At 41.3% G+C, this 19,194-nt stretch overlaps 1 protein-coding gene across 1 annotated transcript in view; it reads right to left on the reverse strand.

Annotated features, from left to right (window-relative positions):
* CAMK1D (calcium/calmodulin dependent protein kinase ID) overlaps positions 1 to 19,194 on the reverse strand; it is a 550,843-nt gene that overhangs the window by 125,917 nt on the left and 405,732 nt on the right. The gene's annotated exons all lie outside the window — the stretch shown is intronic.

Here is a 19,194-nt window from a genome sequence, read left to right on the forward strand (position 1 = left end):
ACTAATATCGTTTTGTATACTAAATGTGCACTGGGCCAAGACGCTGGTTCCATTCCAGAAATTTAGTTTAAAAAATATTCAGCCAATTTTCCAGGTATGTTGTCTACATGATACCATACGGCTACTTTGATTGAAATGTTCAAATTGACATTCTATAGGCACCGTCTTCAACTCGTGAGTTGGGGAAGAAACAAAGGAGGTGCAGGGTGCTGAGTATGATGAGTTTGGCCTTGCAAAATGTGGATATGATGAGGTCTCATTAAGCCGCACATGGATAATTGTCACGAACTGAATGTGATCTCTCCCCCACAGCCTTCTGTCTCGCCTGCACAGCTTGAAGGCTTTTGGAACCAATTGGCTCAAAAAACAATATACTTAGATGGAACAGTAGGTAGGTCCAGTGCAAAGTTTTCTGGAAAAATTAATGAATTTGGAGAGTCTCTTTCAACAATGCGGTGGTTCTGAACCAGGGGTGATATGATCCCTGGGGGACACAAGGCAATGTCTGGAGACATCTTTTATTTCTTGACTGGGGGTTTACTATTGGCATCTAGTGAGCAGAAGCCAGGGGTGCTGCTAAACATCCTACAATACACAGGATAGTCCCACACAGCAAAGAATTATCAGCCCAAAATGTCGATAGTGTCAAGGTTAAAGATCGCTGCTCTGATAAGATTTTAAAATTGCTTCAAAGGAGTATTTGTAAGTATACATAAGGACAAGAGGGAAGGATTCCCCTCATTCTACCACTGCCTAGAACTGGAAAATAAATGCCTAGCACAGTGCCTGATACACAGCAGGCATTCACTAAATATTTACTGACTTTATTAAAATAAGCAAAATGCCTACCCACTCTCACCCAGAGCCAAGTAAAGTGTAATCTGACTGAGGGTGTAAATATCCCTTATTTTTCTATATTTAACTTTCAACAACAAAGCATATTACCATAGAACACATGGTGATATTGCCTTGTGTACGCCAACTTTAGATCGTCACACAAATAATCTGTCTTGTGACAATAACTTCCAGCCAAATGATAAGCTTGAATAGAATCATGTATTTGTCTACAGAGCAGTTCAATTATTTGAATATTTTATGGCATTTCGTTTTATCATTTATAAAAATGAGTAGAAAATGATTAAAACGCAACTGAAGCAACTAGTGATAGAAAGGAAGACCTCACGATAGTAATGCAGTTGAGATGAGACAAGGATGGAACTCACTGAAGGGGGCAAAAGTGGCTAATTGGATGCTTTTCATAACTAAATACAAACCGTCCACTGTTTGTATTTAGTTATGAGAAGAAAGAACAAAAATTGAAAGAACAAGAATTGTATGAAAGGTTGGAAATATATCATCAAAAACCGTGAATAAAGGACTAGGGATAATTAGCCCTGGAGAAGTAGTGGTTAACGTGCTCGGCTATTAACCAAAAGGTCAGCAGTTGGAACTCACCGGCTGCTCCACGGGAGAAAGATGTGGGCAGTCTGCTTACACGAAGGTTTACAGCCTTGGAAACCCTATAGGACAGTTCTACTCTGACCTACAAGGTAATTGTGAGTCAGAATCAACTCGACGGCAGTGGATATTTTATATATATATATATAATATATATCTGGAATAGAAGCACATAAGTATAATATTCAACTTTTGCACAATGGTATTTGGTACATGGTTTTGGGGAATACACTATGTATAAAGGTAGAGAGGGCTGTCTGTATTAACATTCTAAAGAAAGAATGTGCCTACGGTAACAGCGGGTGTGGGGGGTGAGCGTGGGAAGCATAGAACAGAGAGCGTCAGAGAGGCCATCATAGCTTGTGTCAGCAGTGCCTGGGGTTGCAAGAGCATGAACTACTACGATAGGTATGACCCAGCAGTGAAGACAATGACTTCTAGCGTGGCTTGGAGTCTCTGGGTGGTGCAAACACTTAATGTGCTTGGCTGGTAAACAAAAGGTTGGAGGTTCAGGTCCACCTAGAGGTGTTTATGAAAAATGCTCTGGTGATCTGGTTTGGAAAAATCAGCCATTGAAAACCCTACAGAGCACAGTTCTATTCTCACACACAGGGTCGCCATGAGTCGGAATCAACTTGATGACAGCAACTGGTTTGTCATAGCTTAACGATACCAGACGTTAAAATAATCCCACTCCCCCTTTGTCTTAGTCATCTAGTGCTGCTCTAACAGAAATACCACAAGTGGATGGATTTAGCAAAGAGAAGTTTATTCTCTCACAGTCCAGTTGGCTACAAGTCCAAATTCAGGGCATCAGCTCCAGGGGAACGATTTCTCCGTCGGCTCTGAAGGAAAGCCCATGTCATCAGTCTTCCTTTGGTCTGGGAGCTTCTCTGCGCAGGAACCTCAGGTCCAAAGGATGCGCTCTGCTCCCCACTGCTTTCTTGGTGGTATGAGGTTCCCATGTGCCTCTGCTTGCTTCTCTCTTTTATATCTCAAAAGAGATTGCATTAAGACACTGATCTTGTCAACCGCATCAGTATAAGCTCATCATAGTGATAGAATTTACAACACATGAGGAGATCACATATAATCTCATCATAGTGGTAGAGTTTACAACACACAAGAAAATCACATCAGATAACACAATCATACAATACTAGGAATCATGACCTAGCCACCAAGTTGCTACACACATTTTTTGGGGGACACAATTCAATCCATGACACCCTTCCCTTCTCTGATTCCACACATCCAAACAACCTCCTGATTACAGTTTGCCTTTTCAAGTATTTTTGCCTAAAGGAAAAGAATATGCTGCTTAGCAAATATGAACCCACTTAATAATTATATATTTCATTACGAATTAATAAAATTGGCATTTCCCTGTGTTTTTGGCTTGGTCAATGGGATTCTGTTCTGACAGAAAGATCTACTCTTGGTGTGTTGACAATCAGCTGAGGTCTCGACCTTGGGCTGTGGTGAATCCATCCAGGTAAATGCCACTCCATGGGGGCCTGCTTACCTGTCCAGGTGACCTTCCCCAGGTGTTACCCAATCTGATCAGCATCTGCAACTGAATGAATTACAAGCATGGGGATGGCCTGGCCATCCTTACTTCTTCCCTTCCTACTCTGAATCTACAAATGTTGATCAGTCTGCTTTCCCTCCCTGGCTTTTTACCAACGAGTAGCAGGTGCCCAAGTATCGGTTGTGCCAACACAGAGCATCCATGCCTCATGTGTCTTTTCCATAAAAAGCTAGTTAGCACCAGGCACCTCTGGAATTTCCGGGAGCCAAGTTAACCTGATGCCACCCTTCCACCAACCTTTGGGAAAAAGGCAATTCATGGAAACCCCAAAGCTAAAACAAAACCTATGGTACACTAAGGTGTCTTTACTAAGTTACCCGTCATTTGATTTCTTAAAGGAGGACCACTTAACAGAGCCCTACAGAGATCTGAAATAGGTTCAATGACTCTAGTAATATCAAAAGATTCTATTCCACACTGAAATGTATTTTTCCACATGCCTATGCTCCCACCTTTTACTGATGAGTGGTTACTGAGGCTCCTTAAGGTGTCAAGTTGGCAGTGAACGCTGCTGCTGATAAGCTCTGGGCCTTTCCCTCTCTGTTTGTCTTCTCATCAGTAAATGTGTGTGTCTCTGTTTACAGGGATGCATTAGATTCTTACTCTCTAGACCAATGTGCTCATCACAAAACCTTCTCCTCCTCTGCCCCATGTACCTCTCCCTGGGCGCTTCTGAGGCTGACTTTGTATTAATTTATGTGAGTGCCTGTTCTAGCCCCCTGCCTTCCATTTGGCTACTATATTTTTATGCAAATAATGTTCACGTTATACATTTTTTGCCAACCATGCAACCCCCCCACTCCAGCTATTTTCATAAGCAAGCTTGCTGCGTGTTACATGTGTGCATGTTATTTACGTGGGCACGCTATTTGTGAAAAATACGGTATAAGTACTCAAGAAACAAGGACTGACTGTTAACATCTCTAAATCTGCCATAATGACCCCTATAGCATGATGCTTAAGAAACGTCAGTTCGTATTAGCTCTGGGATGCTTAGCCAAAGAAAAGCAGCGCTTCCCTTGGTGCAACTAATCCCAGCTCTTGAGCTTCTTGGTGAATTTCTTAAGTGTGTCTTCTACATCTGCTGTGTCTCCTGGACCTGGCACAATGGCTGGCAGGTGCTTCATAGATATGTACCGACTGTATGCATAAACCAGCAAATAAATCCTACTTTGCTTCTTGAAAGCAGCAGTGAGCAAAGCTAAAAGAAGACAAGCAATATATTCAACAGATACATTTCCCACACAAACACTTAGAGGACACATGATCTGATAGGAGGACACACATACCCGTTACCTGTTGCTGTCAAGTCGATTCTGACTCATAGAGTTTAACCACTGCACCACCAAGGCACACATAGTATCTGAAATTAGGTCTCTCCCAGAAAAAAAAAATGTTTCCTATATGGGAAGTATATACTTAAGCAGAAAAATTCTGGTAGAACTTTATTTTGGACATTTTTTGTGGCATTAATTAAAAAAAAAAAAAAAAAACCTGATCGGCACCGTTAATGTTCCCCTTAATTCTAGACTAGCACTGTTGTCTCTGTAGGGATACGCAGGCGCAGCTGGAGTAGATCTTTAGCTCTGCTAGAGAGGAAAAGAGGCCGAAGAGGTTTGAGGACGATCGCTGGAGGCCATAACGTCTTCCCTTCCTCATATGTACGGGGAACGGAATGGTATTTGCTTTGTGTTATTAAAGCAATGTATGATTTGCACAGCGTTGCATTTTATTAGGTCAACCACAGTAGCATTAAGCAGCCAGAGGATAAGTCCTGGGGATGACTTTAGGATCTCTGCACTCCGATGAAGAAAAAATAAAAATAAAAATGCAATGTAACACATTCCGAAAACTCCAAAAGGCAAGAATGAAGAGAATTTGTCAGAGCTATTGCAACGATGCGTTCTTATGTATATTTATTTAAATGTGGCCCTGCTGAGTTTTTTGCTGTCTGTCACGTACGACTGCCTTTCCTTTCTCTTTTTACCCCTTTCAGGTAAGGCAAGGTCTAAGCTAGTTTCTCACTGTGCTTTTTTCCCTAAACCCTGTAGGTGGCGCGTATGTACCAGTCTGCTAGGACTGCCTGGCTGTAAATAGCCAGATCCTGCTTTCTTCAAAAGCAAGTACTCCTGCCACACCACCTTATGTGACTAAAAGCAAGCACAGTTTTCTGTTCTGCTTTTAACCAGAAACCAACTGTTCCTGGGATCACAGGGCCAGAACACTTCATTAAGCAGAAATTAATACAAAGAGGCAGAGAAAAAGAGAGGAAAAGCTTTCACAATAGGAAGTTCTATACAACAGGTTTATGTGGGAGATGGATTTTGATTTTATTGTAAATCAGACAAGCCAGACAAGAGAGAGGGAGAGTGAGTCCTGGTGATGCAATGGTTAAGTGCTTGGCTGCTAACTAAGGGGTTGTTGGTTCAAACCCACACAGCAGCTCCACAGGAGAAAAGACCTGGCTATCTGCTCCCACAGGATTACAACCTAGAAAACCCTATGGGGCAGTTCTACCCCTACGGGGCATTGTATACGTCGCTATGAGTCAGAATCGACTTGATGGCACCTAACAACAACAAATACACACACACACACATACATATGTATGTATGCATAGTCTACAAAACCAATAGTCATGTCGCAGACTGGGCAAGTTGATGAAAACTCCAATCATAATTGATCAAATGTCAAACATAACAAGAATTTGTATTACTTTGTGTATGGTGGGTGTGCTTGTGGCTACCTTGGTGTACACTTGGGGGTACATAACTATAATAGGGTTTTATCTCAGGTTTTTTGTTTATATACTAGACATAGTGCTGTGTGGTTAGTTATTTGTTCTTACTGCAACAAAGTATTGTTTGTTACAAGCTCTCCCTCTGCTTTGTGTTCTGACTCCCAAAGTACTGCAATTTCACTGAGTAAGGTTGGATGGTGTTCATCTGGGCAGCAACAGGTGAGTTAGTGCAAGTATTATTGGCTGTGAATTACTCCAGCCCCTACCCCACAGACTGCACGACCTTAGCCCTAAACAAGCCTGTTTCCCTGATCTCCCCAGGCTTTGTCCACAGAGCTACCTTCCTGGTCAAAATCAATAGCTGTCACACTGTATCAAAAGCATTTGTCTCTCCCACTACTCTGTGAGCTCTTTTTTGTCTCAGTACCTTCCATAGTTAGTATAGTTCCTAGCAGATAGTAGATGCTCAATAAACACGGGTGGAATAAATATCAACAGATTCTCCAAAATATTCTGTTGAAGGTGGCATAATACCATATGTCATTTACAACACAAACCGATGTCATTCCATCTCAGCCTAACCATTGTACCTATTTGTAAAATGTAGCTGGGAGTCTAACAGGGAAAGCTAAAGAAGAATTTGAGAGTCTTTGAATCAGATAGTTACCAATGATAACAGCTAGTATGTCTGAAGACTTAATATGTGACAGGCACTGTTGTAGGCACTTCTTGTATAGTATCCCACTTACTCATTACAACAATATGTCCAATAAGTACTATTATTATCACATTTTAAAGAGGGGAAACTGAGGCACAGAGAAATTAACTGATTTGCTCAAGGTCACATAGTAAGTGGTAGAGTCAGGATGCAAATCCATACAGTCTGACTCTAGAGCTTGTTCTCTTCATCATTACACTGTAGTGCCTTCCTCTGTTGTGTTGTGTCTCCAGTTCTCTTCATGGTAAAGCCTTAAGCAACACCCACACTAATACCAGTACCTTCTTGCTACGAGGTAAGGATGGGAAGGTCTTTGCAAATATGGCTTTATTCATCCTTATCAGTAGATGATGATACTCCTGCACGTATATCATCTGTCACTAAGGGAAGCTGCCAGTATTTCTGTTCAGAATTTCTGTTGCTTCTTGGAAATTCTATTCTCTAATTACGATGATATGCTCTATTAGTTAGGTAATGCTAACTACTATGACAAGCCCAAAAATGAAGAGTGGCTCAAACACAATGCAAATTTAATTCTTGCTCACACAAAGCTCCTGTGCTCATGCTTATTGCTCTCCTCCAAGGGGTGACTCCCAAAATCCTTCCTTCTGGTTGCTCTATTTTCTTCAACAGGAAGGATGCTTATTTCCATCAATCCACAGAAAGAGAAAGAACACAAAGGATTTTGAATGGGAGGTTTTGAAGAGTCAGGCCTGGAAGCAGCACATAACAATTCCACTCATACTCCGCTGGCCAGGCCTCAGTCATTGGCCAAATCTACCTGCAGGATTGACTGGTAAATATAATCTAGCTTTGTGCCCAGGATGAACAGATAATGGGTTTAATGAATAGAGAGTCAGCCTCTGCTACACAGGCTAATCTTAAAGAAGATGCAATCAATTAAAAAAAAAAATTTCTAAGTCCTATAGTATTTCAGTTCGTTGAACATTTTTTTAATATTTTTTTAATTGTGCTTTAGGTGAAAGTTTACAGCTCAAGTTAATTTCTCATACAAAAATTTATACACATATTGTTATGTGACCTAGTTGCAATCCCTAAACTGTGACAGCACACTCCCCCTTTCCACACCGCTTTTCCTTTGTCCATTCAACAAGCAACTATTCCTTTCTGCCTTCTCATCTCGCCTCCGGATAGGAGCTGCCCATTTAGTCTCATGTATCTACTTGAACTAAGAAGCTCACTCTTCATGAGTATTATTTTATGTTTCATAGTCTAGTCTAATTTTTGTCTGAAGAGTTGGCTTTGGGAATGGTTTCAGTTCTGGGTTAACAGAGAGTCTGGGGCCCATGTCTTCTACGGTTCCTCTAGTCTCAGTCAGACCATTAAGTCTGGTCTTTTTACCTGAATTTGAGTTCTGCACCACACTTTTCTCCTGCTCTGTCAGGGACTCTGTTGTGTTCCCTTTCAGGGAGGTCGTTGGTGGTAGCTGGGCACCATCTAGTTCTTCTGGTCTCAGGCTGACAGAGTCTCTAGTCTATGTGGCCCTTTTGTCTCTTGGGCTAATATTTTCCTTTTGTCTTTGGTGTTCTTCATAAACATTTTTTTAAGGGAGAAAACTATGACACTGGATTAAGGCATTCATTTTACACAGGTAGATCAGCGTTGGTTTTCACCATCTGTCTCAAAATAGGCCATGAGGGGCTTATACAAAATAAAACAAAGCAAGAACTTGGGGTTTCTCAGTTTCTAATGTTTTCTTCCATGCAAGGAGACTATTGCTCATCTACTTCCACTGGTTATTGGTTACACATGTGCCAACCTAGGCATGCTTTACCCAAATTATTGACTTCTGTTTCTACATTATACATTAAAAACCAAAAAAACCAAACCTGTTGCCATCGAGCTGATTCCAACTCATAGTGACCTTATAGGACAGAGTCGAACTGTCCCATAGGGTTTCCAAGGAGCTTCTGGTGGATTCAAACTGCCAATCTTTTAGTTAGCAGCCATAGTTCTTAACAACTGCACCACCAGGGTTTCCCATTATACATTAGAGTGGACATAATCAGTATTTCATATCATCCTCTGATGACACTGTAACGACAAATGACCAGACGGTCCAGAGGCAACAACTGCTTATGGTTTTAGAAAATGTAAAAAGGTGAACCTATCCTGGTTGAAGTAGGGATGGGGGTCTAGGATCATCTCTACTCTCTCCATCCCAGGTTCATCAGCATACCTTAGGACTCTGGGGGACAAGTTTGAAAACTACTGTTCAGGAGTCATGTCAGCTACTGTAAAGAGCTGTGGACAGACTGATAAGTAATTCTGTACTGTTATCCCAGGAGTAGACAAGTTCTACAACTACCTCTATAGCTGTCTTTTTCTAATTAATAGCGGCTATAGGACATTGGTGGCACAGTGGTTATAAGCACTCGGCTGCTAACCAAAAAGTTTGCAGTTTGAACTCACTAGCTGCTCTGCAGAAGAAAGATGTGGCAATCTGCTTTGGTAAAAATTACAGCCTTGGAAACCCTATGGGACAGTTCTACTCTGTCCTATAGGGTCACTATGAGTTGGAATCAACTCAACAGCAACAGATTTATAGGACACTGAAGGAGTCCTGATGGTGCTGTGGCTAAGCACTCGGCTACTAACTGAAAGGTTTGCGGTTGGAACCCACCAGCTGCTCTGCAAGAGAAAGATATGGCAATTTGCTTCCATAAAAATTATAGCCTTGGAAACCCTATGGGGTAGTTCTACCCTGCCCTACAGGGTTGCTATGAGTCAGAATCCACTCGACAGCAACGGGTTTGGATAAGACATTGAGGAGCCCTTTTCGCAACGATAAGTACTTGTTGAATGAAAAGTGATGAATGAGTCTGTTTCTTCCTGTAATCAGATCACCCTTCTATACAACCCTGAAGTCTTCTCAGGGCTTATGTATAGAGGATCTCACAAGCCTGGGGACCAACTACCAAATGCTAATTCCTATACCACCTTCTATTGCAAAAACTGGTGATATCACACCACCTCTACTAGAAATCCTGCTCTTAGGGTTATATCCTTGTGCCCCCCTTCTTTAGACTGACCAAATCAAATGATTAAGCGAGTAGGACCCCAAATTGGTACATAATAGAGTGATTGGCAATATAAGGTAGCAAAGAAATTTGCCTAAGGCATTGCAATTTTCTCATAATGTGATTCTCAATACTCATAATGTGATGAGTTACCTACCCTTAAAGGATTTATGTTTCTGAAGAAAGAACCAAAGCCAATCCCCTGCTATCAAGTCGATTCTGACTCATAGCAACCCTATAGGACAGAGTAGAACTGCCCCATAAGGGATCCAAGGAGTGGCTGGTGGATTCGAACTGCCAACCTTTGGTTAGCAGCTGGGCTACATAGTCTAATTCCAGAAGACAGAACTTCATTGCACTAATTTGTTTCAATTGTTTTTCCTTTCAGATTGTAAGAAGGGCAACAATGTTATTGTGGTTCATATCTTTACTTTCAATACCTTCTATGGTGACTGGTAGAGGTACTTAAGGAGTAGTTAAAGAAAGGAAGGAAGAAACTAAGAAATGAACAAAAAACAAAGGAAGGGAGAGAGAGAGGAAGCCATTTTGTGATACAATCTGAAATACTCTGAAAGTCATGTTGGATTTTCAGAACAATAGATAATAAAATCAGATAAGGAAGTTGAGTAGATAGCCTTTTGTCCTTGACCTATCAACAAAATGAGTGAACTCAAGCCTTAAAGACAGAAGGTTCCCTAGGCTTGGTCTAAACATGGAAGTCTTCGACTAACAACCAAGCGATGGTGATGTTTGCACAACATTGTGAATATAATTAATGTCACTGAACTACACATTTAAAAAAGGTTAAAATGGCAAATTTTATGTTATATATATTTTACCACAATAAAAAAGAAAAAAAAAGAACCAAGTGATTGGAAACTTGTCTTCTTTGCTGAATAGCCAAGAGCTGTAGGCCTTGAAAAACTTACATCTTTCCTGGACAACATATTAAAATAACAATAGTATTTCCTGATCTTTCTGGGGGAGGAGGAGAGTTGAGGCAGGGGAGAGGCTGTAAAGACTGCATGAAGATAACAGAAAAGGTGTGACATTCTAGTGCGAGTAGTAACAGTAGTAGTAGCATCAGAACCTGTCTAACTGCAGGAGGGATAATGACCAGGATCAAGATCAGCCCAAGGCTGATCACTATGAGGTAGAGGTCAGACATGTCTCTACTCTCCAACCTTCCTACCCGTTCTGACACTAGCTGTGCCTCCCACGGCACTCTCTACTTCTCTTCTGGGTTTGATAATCCGTTGCATTGGTCACACAGAACTCACAGATCATACTAACAGTCAAGTGGTTTATTAAGCAACAGGGTACAACTTGGGATCAGGCTCAAGAAGCATGTAGGCAAAGTGTCCCTTCTACTGTGAAAGACTCCTCTCAGCCCCCTGAGGACAGGCTCCTCTCAGCCCCCTGAGGACAGGCTCTTCTTGGCCCCCTGAGGACAGGCTCCTCTAGGCCCCCTGAGGACAGGCTCCTCTCAGCCCCTTGAAGACAGGCTCCTTTCAGCCTCCAGAGGACAGGCCTCCTCTCAGCCCCCTGAGGACAGGCTCCTCTAGGCCCCCTGAGGACAGGCTCCTCTCAGCCCCTTGAAGACAGGCTCCTTTCAGCCTCCAGAGGACAGGCCTCCTCTCAGCCCCCTGAGGACAGGCTCCTCTAGGCCCCCTGAGGACAGGCTCCTCTCAGCCTGTTGAGGACAGGTTCCTCTTGGCCCTGCTGTCTGTCACCATGTGTACATAGGACAAGCTTAAAAACAAAAACAGCAAATATGGTAACCAGAACTTAAACAAGAAATTCTGGGCATCTAGTCCACTTTGTAAAATCCCTTTCCTACTGGCTTCTCCTGAAGTAATCTTAGAAGTTTCCCAACTACTAAATATGCCTAAAGCCCACGAGCTACCAGGAAATAAATCAATAAACACATAAATAAATAAGTAAATGGAAGGAAGGAGGGAGGAAGGGAGGAAGGAAGGAAATAAGTAAATAAACTAAGACAAAGCAACATAACTGAAGAAATATTTTAAAACAGATTAAATCATAAATTTGTCTAATGCTTTCCTAAGGCACTGGGTAAACAGATATTCTCATGGATGTTACAACACAGAGGAAATGGAGGTGATGCCATCCCTCAATTCTACAAGGTAAGAAGGAAGACATCTGGAGGCAGATCAAAGAACACAGGCCCTGCTGAAACCTTTGTATACCTCACGCACTGTGTTTCCTTTTCTTCTTGTAAAAAAGCTTCGTGCTATTTTTGAGTTAAAAGACTCTTAGCTTTGAACTACCTGAGTCTAGATTCTCAATATTTTTAATTCCCCTAAGATATAGGAATGCATTCACTTCTTTACGTTCCCATATTTCCACTTTCCCTCCCCCAGGACTTTTCATTGCATTGCAAATTCCTCTTTTCTACTTGTATGCTTGTTTCCACAATGGCGAAAGAGTGGGGAAAGCTGGCCCCTTCTGTACTTAATGTCTCCTCTGTTCACCAAGAAAAACAAAAAAATCCTGTAACAACCACCTTAGCACTCTCCTCATATTTTCTCAGCCAAGAATTTTCAGCTACAATGTACTCCGTCTTTACAAATCCTCAATGTCTTTTTTTTTTTAAAAAGAAAAGAGTTCCATTTACATAATTGTGGAGGCTCCAAGCTTCACGTGGGCTTTCCCAGAGCCTCCACAAGCCGGTTCTCACCCGCCTCCCAGACAGGGGGACTCACCGGGAGGGAGGCCTAACAATTAGGAACGATGTGTGAGGCCTGTACCTGGGCAGCCACCTTATCCCAATATATCTGTTCCCTCCTCCTCTCTCAGCAACAACAAGAGCTCCCAGAGAAGCAGCACCTGCTCTCTTGGCAATTACGGAACCGGGATGCTGCTAAGAGGTGACACCTCCGCCCCGCCTCTTCTCCTAAAGCTCACAACTTCAAGCCTAAAGTCAGGCAAGCTGCCAGCAGCAACCTCAGGAGTCTCTCATTAACCCCTCCAGGCTTCAGCGTCCTATACGGCTCCTTCAGGCTCTCGAATCTTTGATAATAGGTAGCTCTCCAGAAACAATTTTGAACCCTGGTTCAGTTCAAATCACAAAGGCAACTAGTTGCCGTAAAACCAGTTGCTGTCAAGTCGATTCCAACTCATGGCGACCCCATGTGTATCACAGTAGAGCTGTGCTCCACAAGGTTTTCAGTGGCTGATTTGTCACCACCAGGTCTTTCTTCTGAGGTGCCTCTGGGTGAACCTCCAACCTTTCAGTTAGCAGCCAAGCACATTAGCCATTTGCACTTTTACTCCTAATGTTCCGTATTATTTTCATACTGTGTAGGGTTTCTGACAGTTGCTACAAAATTGCAAATAAGTTCCAAAATTAATTATCCCACGGGTTTTCAAATCAGCTCACCACTCTCCTAAATGAGAATAAAGAAAATGCCACACATTAGTCAGAGAAGTCACTTAATGGTCCAGCGCTTTGGTTTGCCAGACCACTGGGGTGGACTGGGAGAGGCCAACTGAAAAGGGGCCATCCAGCTCTCGCATTCTTAGGTTTTTTTTTTTGACTGTAATATTCTAAACTAATTACATGACACAAATTGTTACTCAGCATCTTCCTGCGAGTGTATAGCCTGCATCAGGGCTTCAGGCAGGGGAGGACCTCACTCTAAGAGGCTCACAGAATTCTATAGCCATGCTGGACATCAAGACCGAACTCACTTCAATCCTACAACACAGAGTTTTGAAAGAGTTTGTATCTGTATGTAGAATGTAGCTGTCTGTGTGTAACATATTTCTAAAAATAAACTATTTGGGGGGTGAACACTGCTTAAGATACTCTGATTGGTGTAAAAAGGAGCAGGAGAAAATGAACTTTGGAGTCTGACAGTGTTGAGTGTGGACTCTAGTTCATCTTCCTCCTATCTGTGTGACTGAGAACTTTAGGACCTTAATAATTGGAGTCATTTAAAACAAGATCAAATACATTAAACAAATCATCCATATTTAATACCCACTAATAGCCTAGACTGGAACCCTGGTGGCACAGTGCTTAAGAGCTCAGCTGCTAACCAAAAGGTTGGCAGTTTGAATCCATGAGCCGCTTCATAGAAACACTATGGGGCAGTTCTACTCTGTCCTATAGGGTTGCTATGAGTCAGAACAAACTCAGTGGCAACAGGTTTGGTTTTTAGGTTTTTAATATCCTAGATTAGTTAGATCATATTACATGTAGTTCATGATATAACAACCTCAAAATGAAAAGTGGTAAAGCAACCCACCTGTCTGCAAGGTTATTATGATTGTGCTGTCTTGAGGATTAATATCTGCAAAATGATTTGAGGAAATGGGTACAATTAAAGAGTATAGAGACACACAAGTTATTTTAACATATTCACAAAGAAAAAAAATCACCAACTCCTTTGCTGATGTCACCTAAAGATTTTATAGCTGCAAGTGAAAAACTGTATTATAGAGTTTAATAAAAAGCAAAAGTTGCATTTATGCTATCTTGACCATGGTTCCACTTATTATTCTAAGTTGAGTGGTTTAACTGGGATCAGGAATTGGCCAGAAGAGAGGGGAAGTAGATGTACAGGGTATATTTGACCTTCGTATGATTTTTAAAAATTACTATTGTCATGAAAATATACATACAAACATACACGTGTCTTCCTATGCCTTTTGATCTCCAAACTGAATTAAATTGCTTCATCCTACTTCTTACCTCCCCACTACCACAATTCAAAATCCATAGCTTTCAAACAGAGACATAAACACCCTCAAATACCACTAGAACTTTGAGAACCAGGCTGAAGCTAGGAGTGCACTGTCAGCTCGGGGTATTATCGCTAGTTCATAGAGGGTAGGATTCAAGCTGTATATCCAGGAAACCACTGGGTGGGCCATTGAGGCCACAGCTGAAATGACTGTATGCTTGTACTGCACTGAAATTTACTCCATTGTAGATTTTCTGAATTTCAGAGAGAAAAAGTTAAACTAAATACAGCACACGCCCTAGACATTGTAACAACAATGCCATCTTGATAATTTCTAGTCAAAGACTGTATGCATGGTTAGAGGTGAGAGAAGAACAAAACCATTCATGGAGCACATACTATGCCTCAGACTCTATGCTAAGCATATATAAATCCCAGAAATCCTCATCAAAAAATTGCAAGAGGGAAGTATTTTTATGATCAATTTTACAACTAAGGAAGAACACTCAAAGAAGTGCTTGCCCAGTGTGACATGGGACAAGGAAAGGCAGACCTGGGCTTTGAGTGCAGGTGTTCAAATTCTTACCCATTGCCCTATCAAGTTGATTCCAACTCATAGCGACCCTATAGGACAGAGTAGAACTGCCCCATAGGGTTTCCAAGGCTGTAATTTTTACGGAAGCAGACTGCCACATCTTTCTCCCGTGGAGCCCTGGCAGGTTCAAATTGCTGACCTTACTGGTAGCAGCTGAGCACTTAACCACTGCACCACCAGGGCTCCTTTGCAAGCTCTTAGCCCTGTTCTTTTCACCACGCCATGCTCCTTCAAATCATGCACATATCCCCATCATACTCACAGAACAACAAATCCAAGACAGATTAGTACGGAAACAAATGTTCAATACATGGTACTGGCCTTTGCCCTCAGAGTTCTGGAATTCCCTCAACACTGATCAATCAAGTCATCTCTCCACCATCTCTCTATTTTCTGACCGCTTCACTCCATATCTGCTCTTTTATATGTCCCAGCAGATATTTCCTATTCTCCCTCTGCAGGCTTTGGCCACCTGCCGCTGCTACTAACGCTTTACTTGACCCTCTAGCTCTCGCATCTTTTTTTACAAACACTTCAAATTCTTGTTGGGAAATCAATATGAGATGCCAAATTGGATTAGTAAGTGTGAACTCAAAATGAAAACACAGACCAAATTCTATCCTAGTCAAAACAAACAAAAAACATTCTCTTAATATAATTAAATCAAAAACAAATGATTGTAATCCTGTTTAAGATACACTAAAGTTATAGGAAAAGCTTAATTATCCAGAACTCCACTAACTGGCACCCTGAAAAACTAGAACTACTTTTTTTCTGGTTTCTATTTTTAAGAGAAAGAGGCAATTGCACTCAAAGAACATCAAGTGCTGACTGAACAAAATGAATTCCAGGTTATGTCCTGAAGTCAGGATACATTCCCCACCCTTCTCTGACCCCTGTCTTTCTCCGGCTGAAAAACTTATTGGCCTGTCAAGTTTTATTTCAAATATCTTTGTGATGAGTGATGTGCTGCCAAACCGTGCAGCTAGTCCCTCTTTCTTTAGCTCCCCAGATAACTTTATATGTTTCTCTCTTTTCTATTCTAGCCTTCACCACCATGAATGGCCATCATCCATCTCCCTGGGTAATGCAAATGGTTAAAACTATTGTCAGTTAATGGAAAGGATGGAGGTTCAAGTCGACCCACAGACACTTCAGAAGCAAGGCCTGTGATCTACTTCCAAAAAATCAGCCATTGAAAACCCTATGGAGCACAGTTATACTTTGACACACGTGAGGAAACCATGAGTCACGATCAACCTGATGGCAATGACGTGTGTGTGCGTGTATCCACATATCTGTTTCTGCCTCTGGACTAAGGGCCAAGTTTATCTATCATCTTTATGTGTCCAAAGCACAGCACATAGTAGGTGCTCAAAAATGGCTTGTATGAAAGAATGAAAAAGGGAATGAATGAAAAATAGATCTTTTACACCTTCTATATCAGTATCTACATTACTGCACTACAGTTCGTGATTTTAGAATGATGATACTGTAATTTCCTAAATCAATAAAAATTATATAGCTTTAGTATAACTAAGTACTAAGTCAGGATGCTGAAGTATTACAATGCATCTCATAAAGATGTTCAACTGCTGCTAAAATCAGGAGTTTCCAGTTAACAGGACTTTTAATTAATCAGACTGTTCATTTAATAAAAGCATTCTTGTCCTCTAAGCACTGCAGCTAAGTGAGACATTGCTCTTCTCAGAGTAATACAGGCCACACATCTATTTTCATGAGACTGACAGAAAATACATCTAAACCCAGGGCAAGAGAGCTGAACAACTGAATTCTGGCCTAAGTCCTTGTTACATGCAATGCGTTTTCTTCCTGGTTTCTTCTACCTTGAATGGAACTGACTGTCCAATGGAAATAAACATCCATACTCACAATCAAAGACCAGGCTCATTATTCTAAGCCGGCACACATTCTATACACACACATTCATAGAAGTGAAACTCAAGTTGCGGTAAGTAATGTGTTCCCCTTAAAGGTATATTCTTTTTTTTTTTTTTTAATTGTACTTCACATGCAGGTTTACAGAACAAATAGTTTCTCATTAAACAGTTAATACACATATTGTTTTACGACAATGGTTAACAACCCCACGACACGTCAACACTGTCCCTTCTCAACCTTGGGTTCCCTATTACCAGTTTTCCTGTCCTCTCTTGCCTTCTAATCCTTGTCCCTGGGCTGTTGTGCCCCATTAGTCTCATTTTACTTTATGGGGTTGTCTAATCTTTGGCTGAAGGGTGACCCTCAGGAGTGACTTCATTACTGAGCTAAAAGGGTATCCAGGGGCCATACTCTCCGGGTTTCTCCAGTGTCTGTCAGGCCAGTAAGTCTGGTATTTTTTTGTGAGTTAGAATTTTGTTCTACATTTTTCTCCAGCTCTGTCTGGGACCCTCTGTTGTGATCCCTGTCACAGCAGTCAGTAGTGGTAGCCAGGCACCATCTAGTTGTACTGGACTCAGTCTGGTGAAGGCTGTAGTAGCTGTGGTCCCTTAGTCCTTTGGACTCATCTTTCCCTTGTATCTTGTTTTGTTAATTCTCCGTTGCTCTCAAAGGGGTGAGACTAGTGGAATATCTCAGATGGCTGCTCACAGGCTTTTAAGACCCCAGACGCTAGTCACCAAGGTAGAATGTAAAACATTTTCTTTATAAACTATGTTATGCCAATTGAGCTAGATGCTCCCCGAGACCACGGTCCCCACAGCCCTCCGCCCAGCAATTCAGTCCCTCAGGGAGTTTGGATGTGTCTATGGAGCTTCCATGACCTTGCCTTGTACAAGCTGTGCTAGCTTCCCAGTATTGTGTACTTTCTTACCCTTCACCAAAGTTACCACTTATCTATTGTCTGTTTATTTCCTCCTCCTTACCCCTACCATCCCTCGTAACCAACATAGATTGTTTCTTTTTGTGTGTAAACTTTTACATGAGTTTTTACAGTAGTCGTCTCATACAATATTTGTCCTTTTGTGATTGACTTATTTCACTCAGCACAATGTCCTCCAGTTTCATTCATGTTATGAGATGCTTCACAGATTCATCATTGTTCTTTATCATTGCATAATACTCCATCGTGTGTGTACGTACCACAGTTTGTTTATCCATTCATCTTTCGATGGGCACCTAGGTTGTTCCCATCTTTCTGCTATTGTGAACAATGCTGCAATGAACATGGGTGTGTGTATGTCTATTCATGTGATGGCTCTTATTTCTCTAGGATATATTCCTAGTAGTGGGATTGCTGGATCGTATAGTATTTCTATTTCTAGCTTCCTAAGGAAACACCATATCATTTTCCAAAATGGTTGTATCATTTTGCATTCCCACCAGTACTGCATAAGAGTTCCGATCTCCCCACAGCCTCTACAACATTTGTTATTTCCAGTGTTTTTGATTCATACCAGTAATGACGGGTGAGATGGTATCTCATTTTGGCTTTCATTTGCATTTTTCTAATGGCTGGTGATCACAAGCATTTCCTCATATGTCTGTTGGCTGCTTGAATGTCTTCTTTGGTGAAGTGTCTGTTCACTTCCTTTGCCCATTTTTTAATTGGATTATTTGTCTTTTTGTTGTAGAGGTGTTGAATTTTCTTATAGATTTTAGAGATTAGACCTTTGTCTGACTTGTAATGTCCAAAAATTTTTTCCCAGTCTGTAGGTTCTCTTTTTACTCTTTTGGTGAAGTCTTTTGATGAGAGTAAGTGTTTAATTTTTAGAAGATCCCAGTTATCTAGCTTATCTTCTGGAGTTTGTGTGTTGTTGATTATGGTTTGTATCCTGTTAATGCTGTATATTAGGGCATCTAGTGTTGATCCTATTTTTTCTTTTATAAACTTTATAATTTTTGGCTTTATATTTAGGTCTTTGATCATTTTGAATTAGTTCCTGTATATGGTGTGAAGTATGGGTCCTGTTTCATTTTTTTGCAGATGGATATCCAGTTTTGCCAGCACCATTTCTTAAAAAGACTGTCTGTTCCCCATTTGATGGACTTTGGGCTCTTGCTGAAGATCAGGTGACCGTAGGTGGATGGATTTACATCCGGGTTCTCAATTCTGTTCCATTGGTCAATGTATCTGTTGTTGTACCAGTACCAGGCTGTTTTGACTACCGTAGCTTTGTAGTAGGTTCTGCAGTCAGGTAGTGTGAGTCCTCCTACTTTATTCTTCTTATTCAACAGTGCTTTACTTATCTGGGGCTTCTTCCCTTTCCATATAAAGTTAATGATTAGTTTTTCCATCTCTTTAAACAATGTTGTTGGTATTTGCATTGGGATTGTACTGTATTTGTAAATTGCTTTAGGTAGAACTGTCATTTTCACA

This window comes from Trichechus manatus, unplaced genomic scaffold, assembly GCF_000243295.1.
Source record: "Trichechus manatus latirostris isolate Lorelei unplaced genomic scaffold, TriManLat1.0 scaffold00067, whole genome shotgun sequence".
NCBI classification, from domain to species: Eukaryota; Metazoa; Chordata; class Mammalia; order Sirenia; family Trichechidae; genus Trichechus; species Trichechus manatus.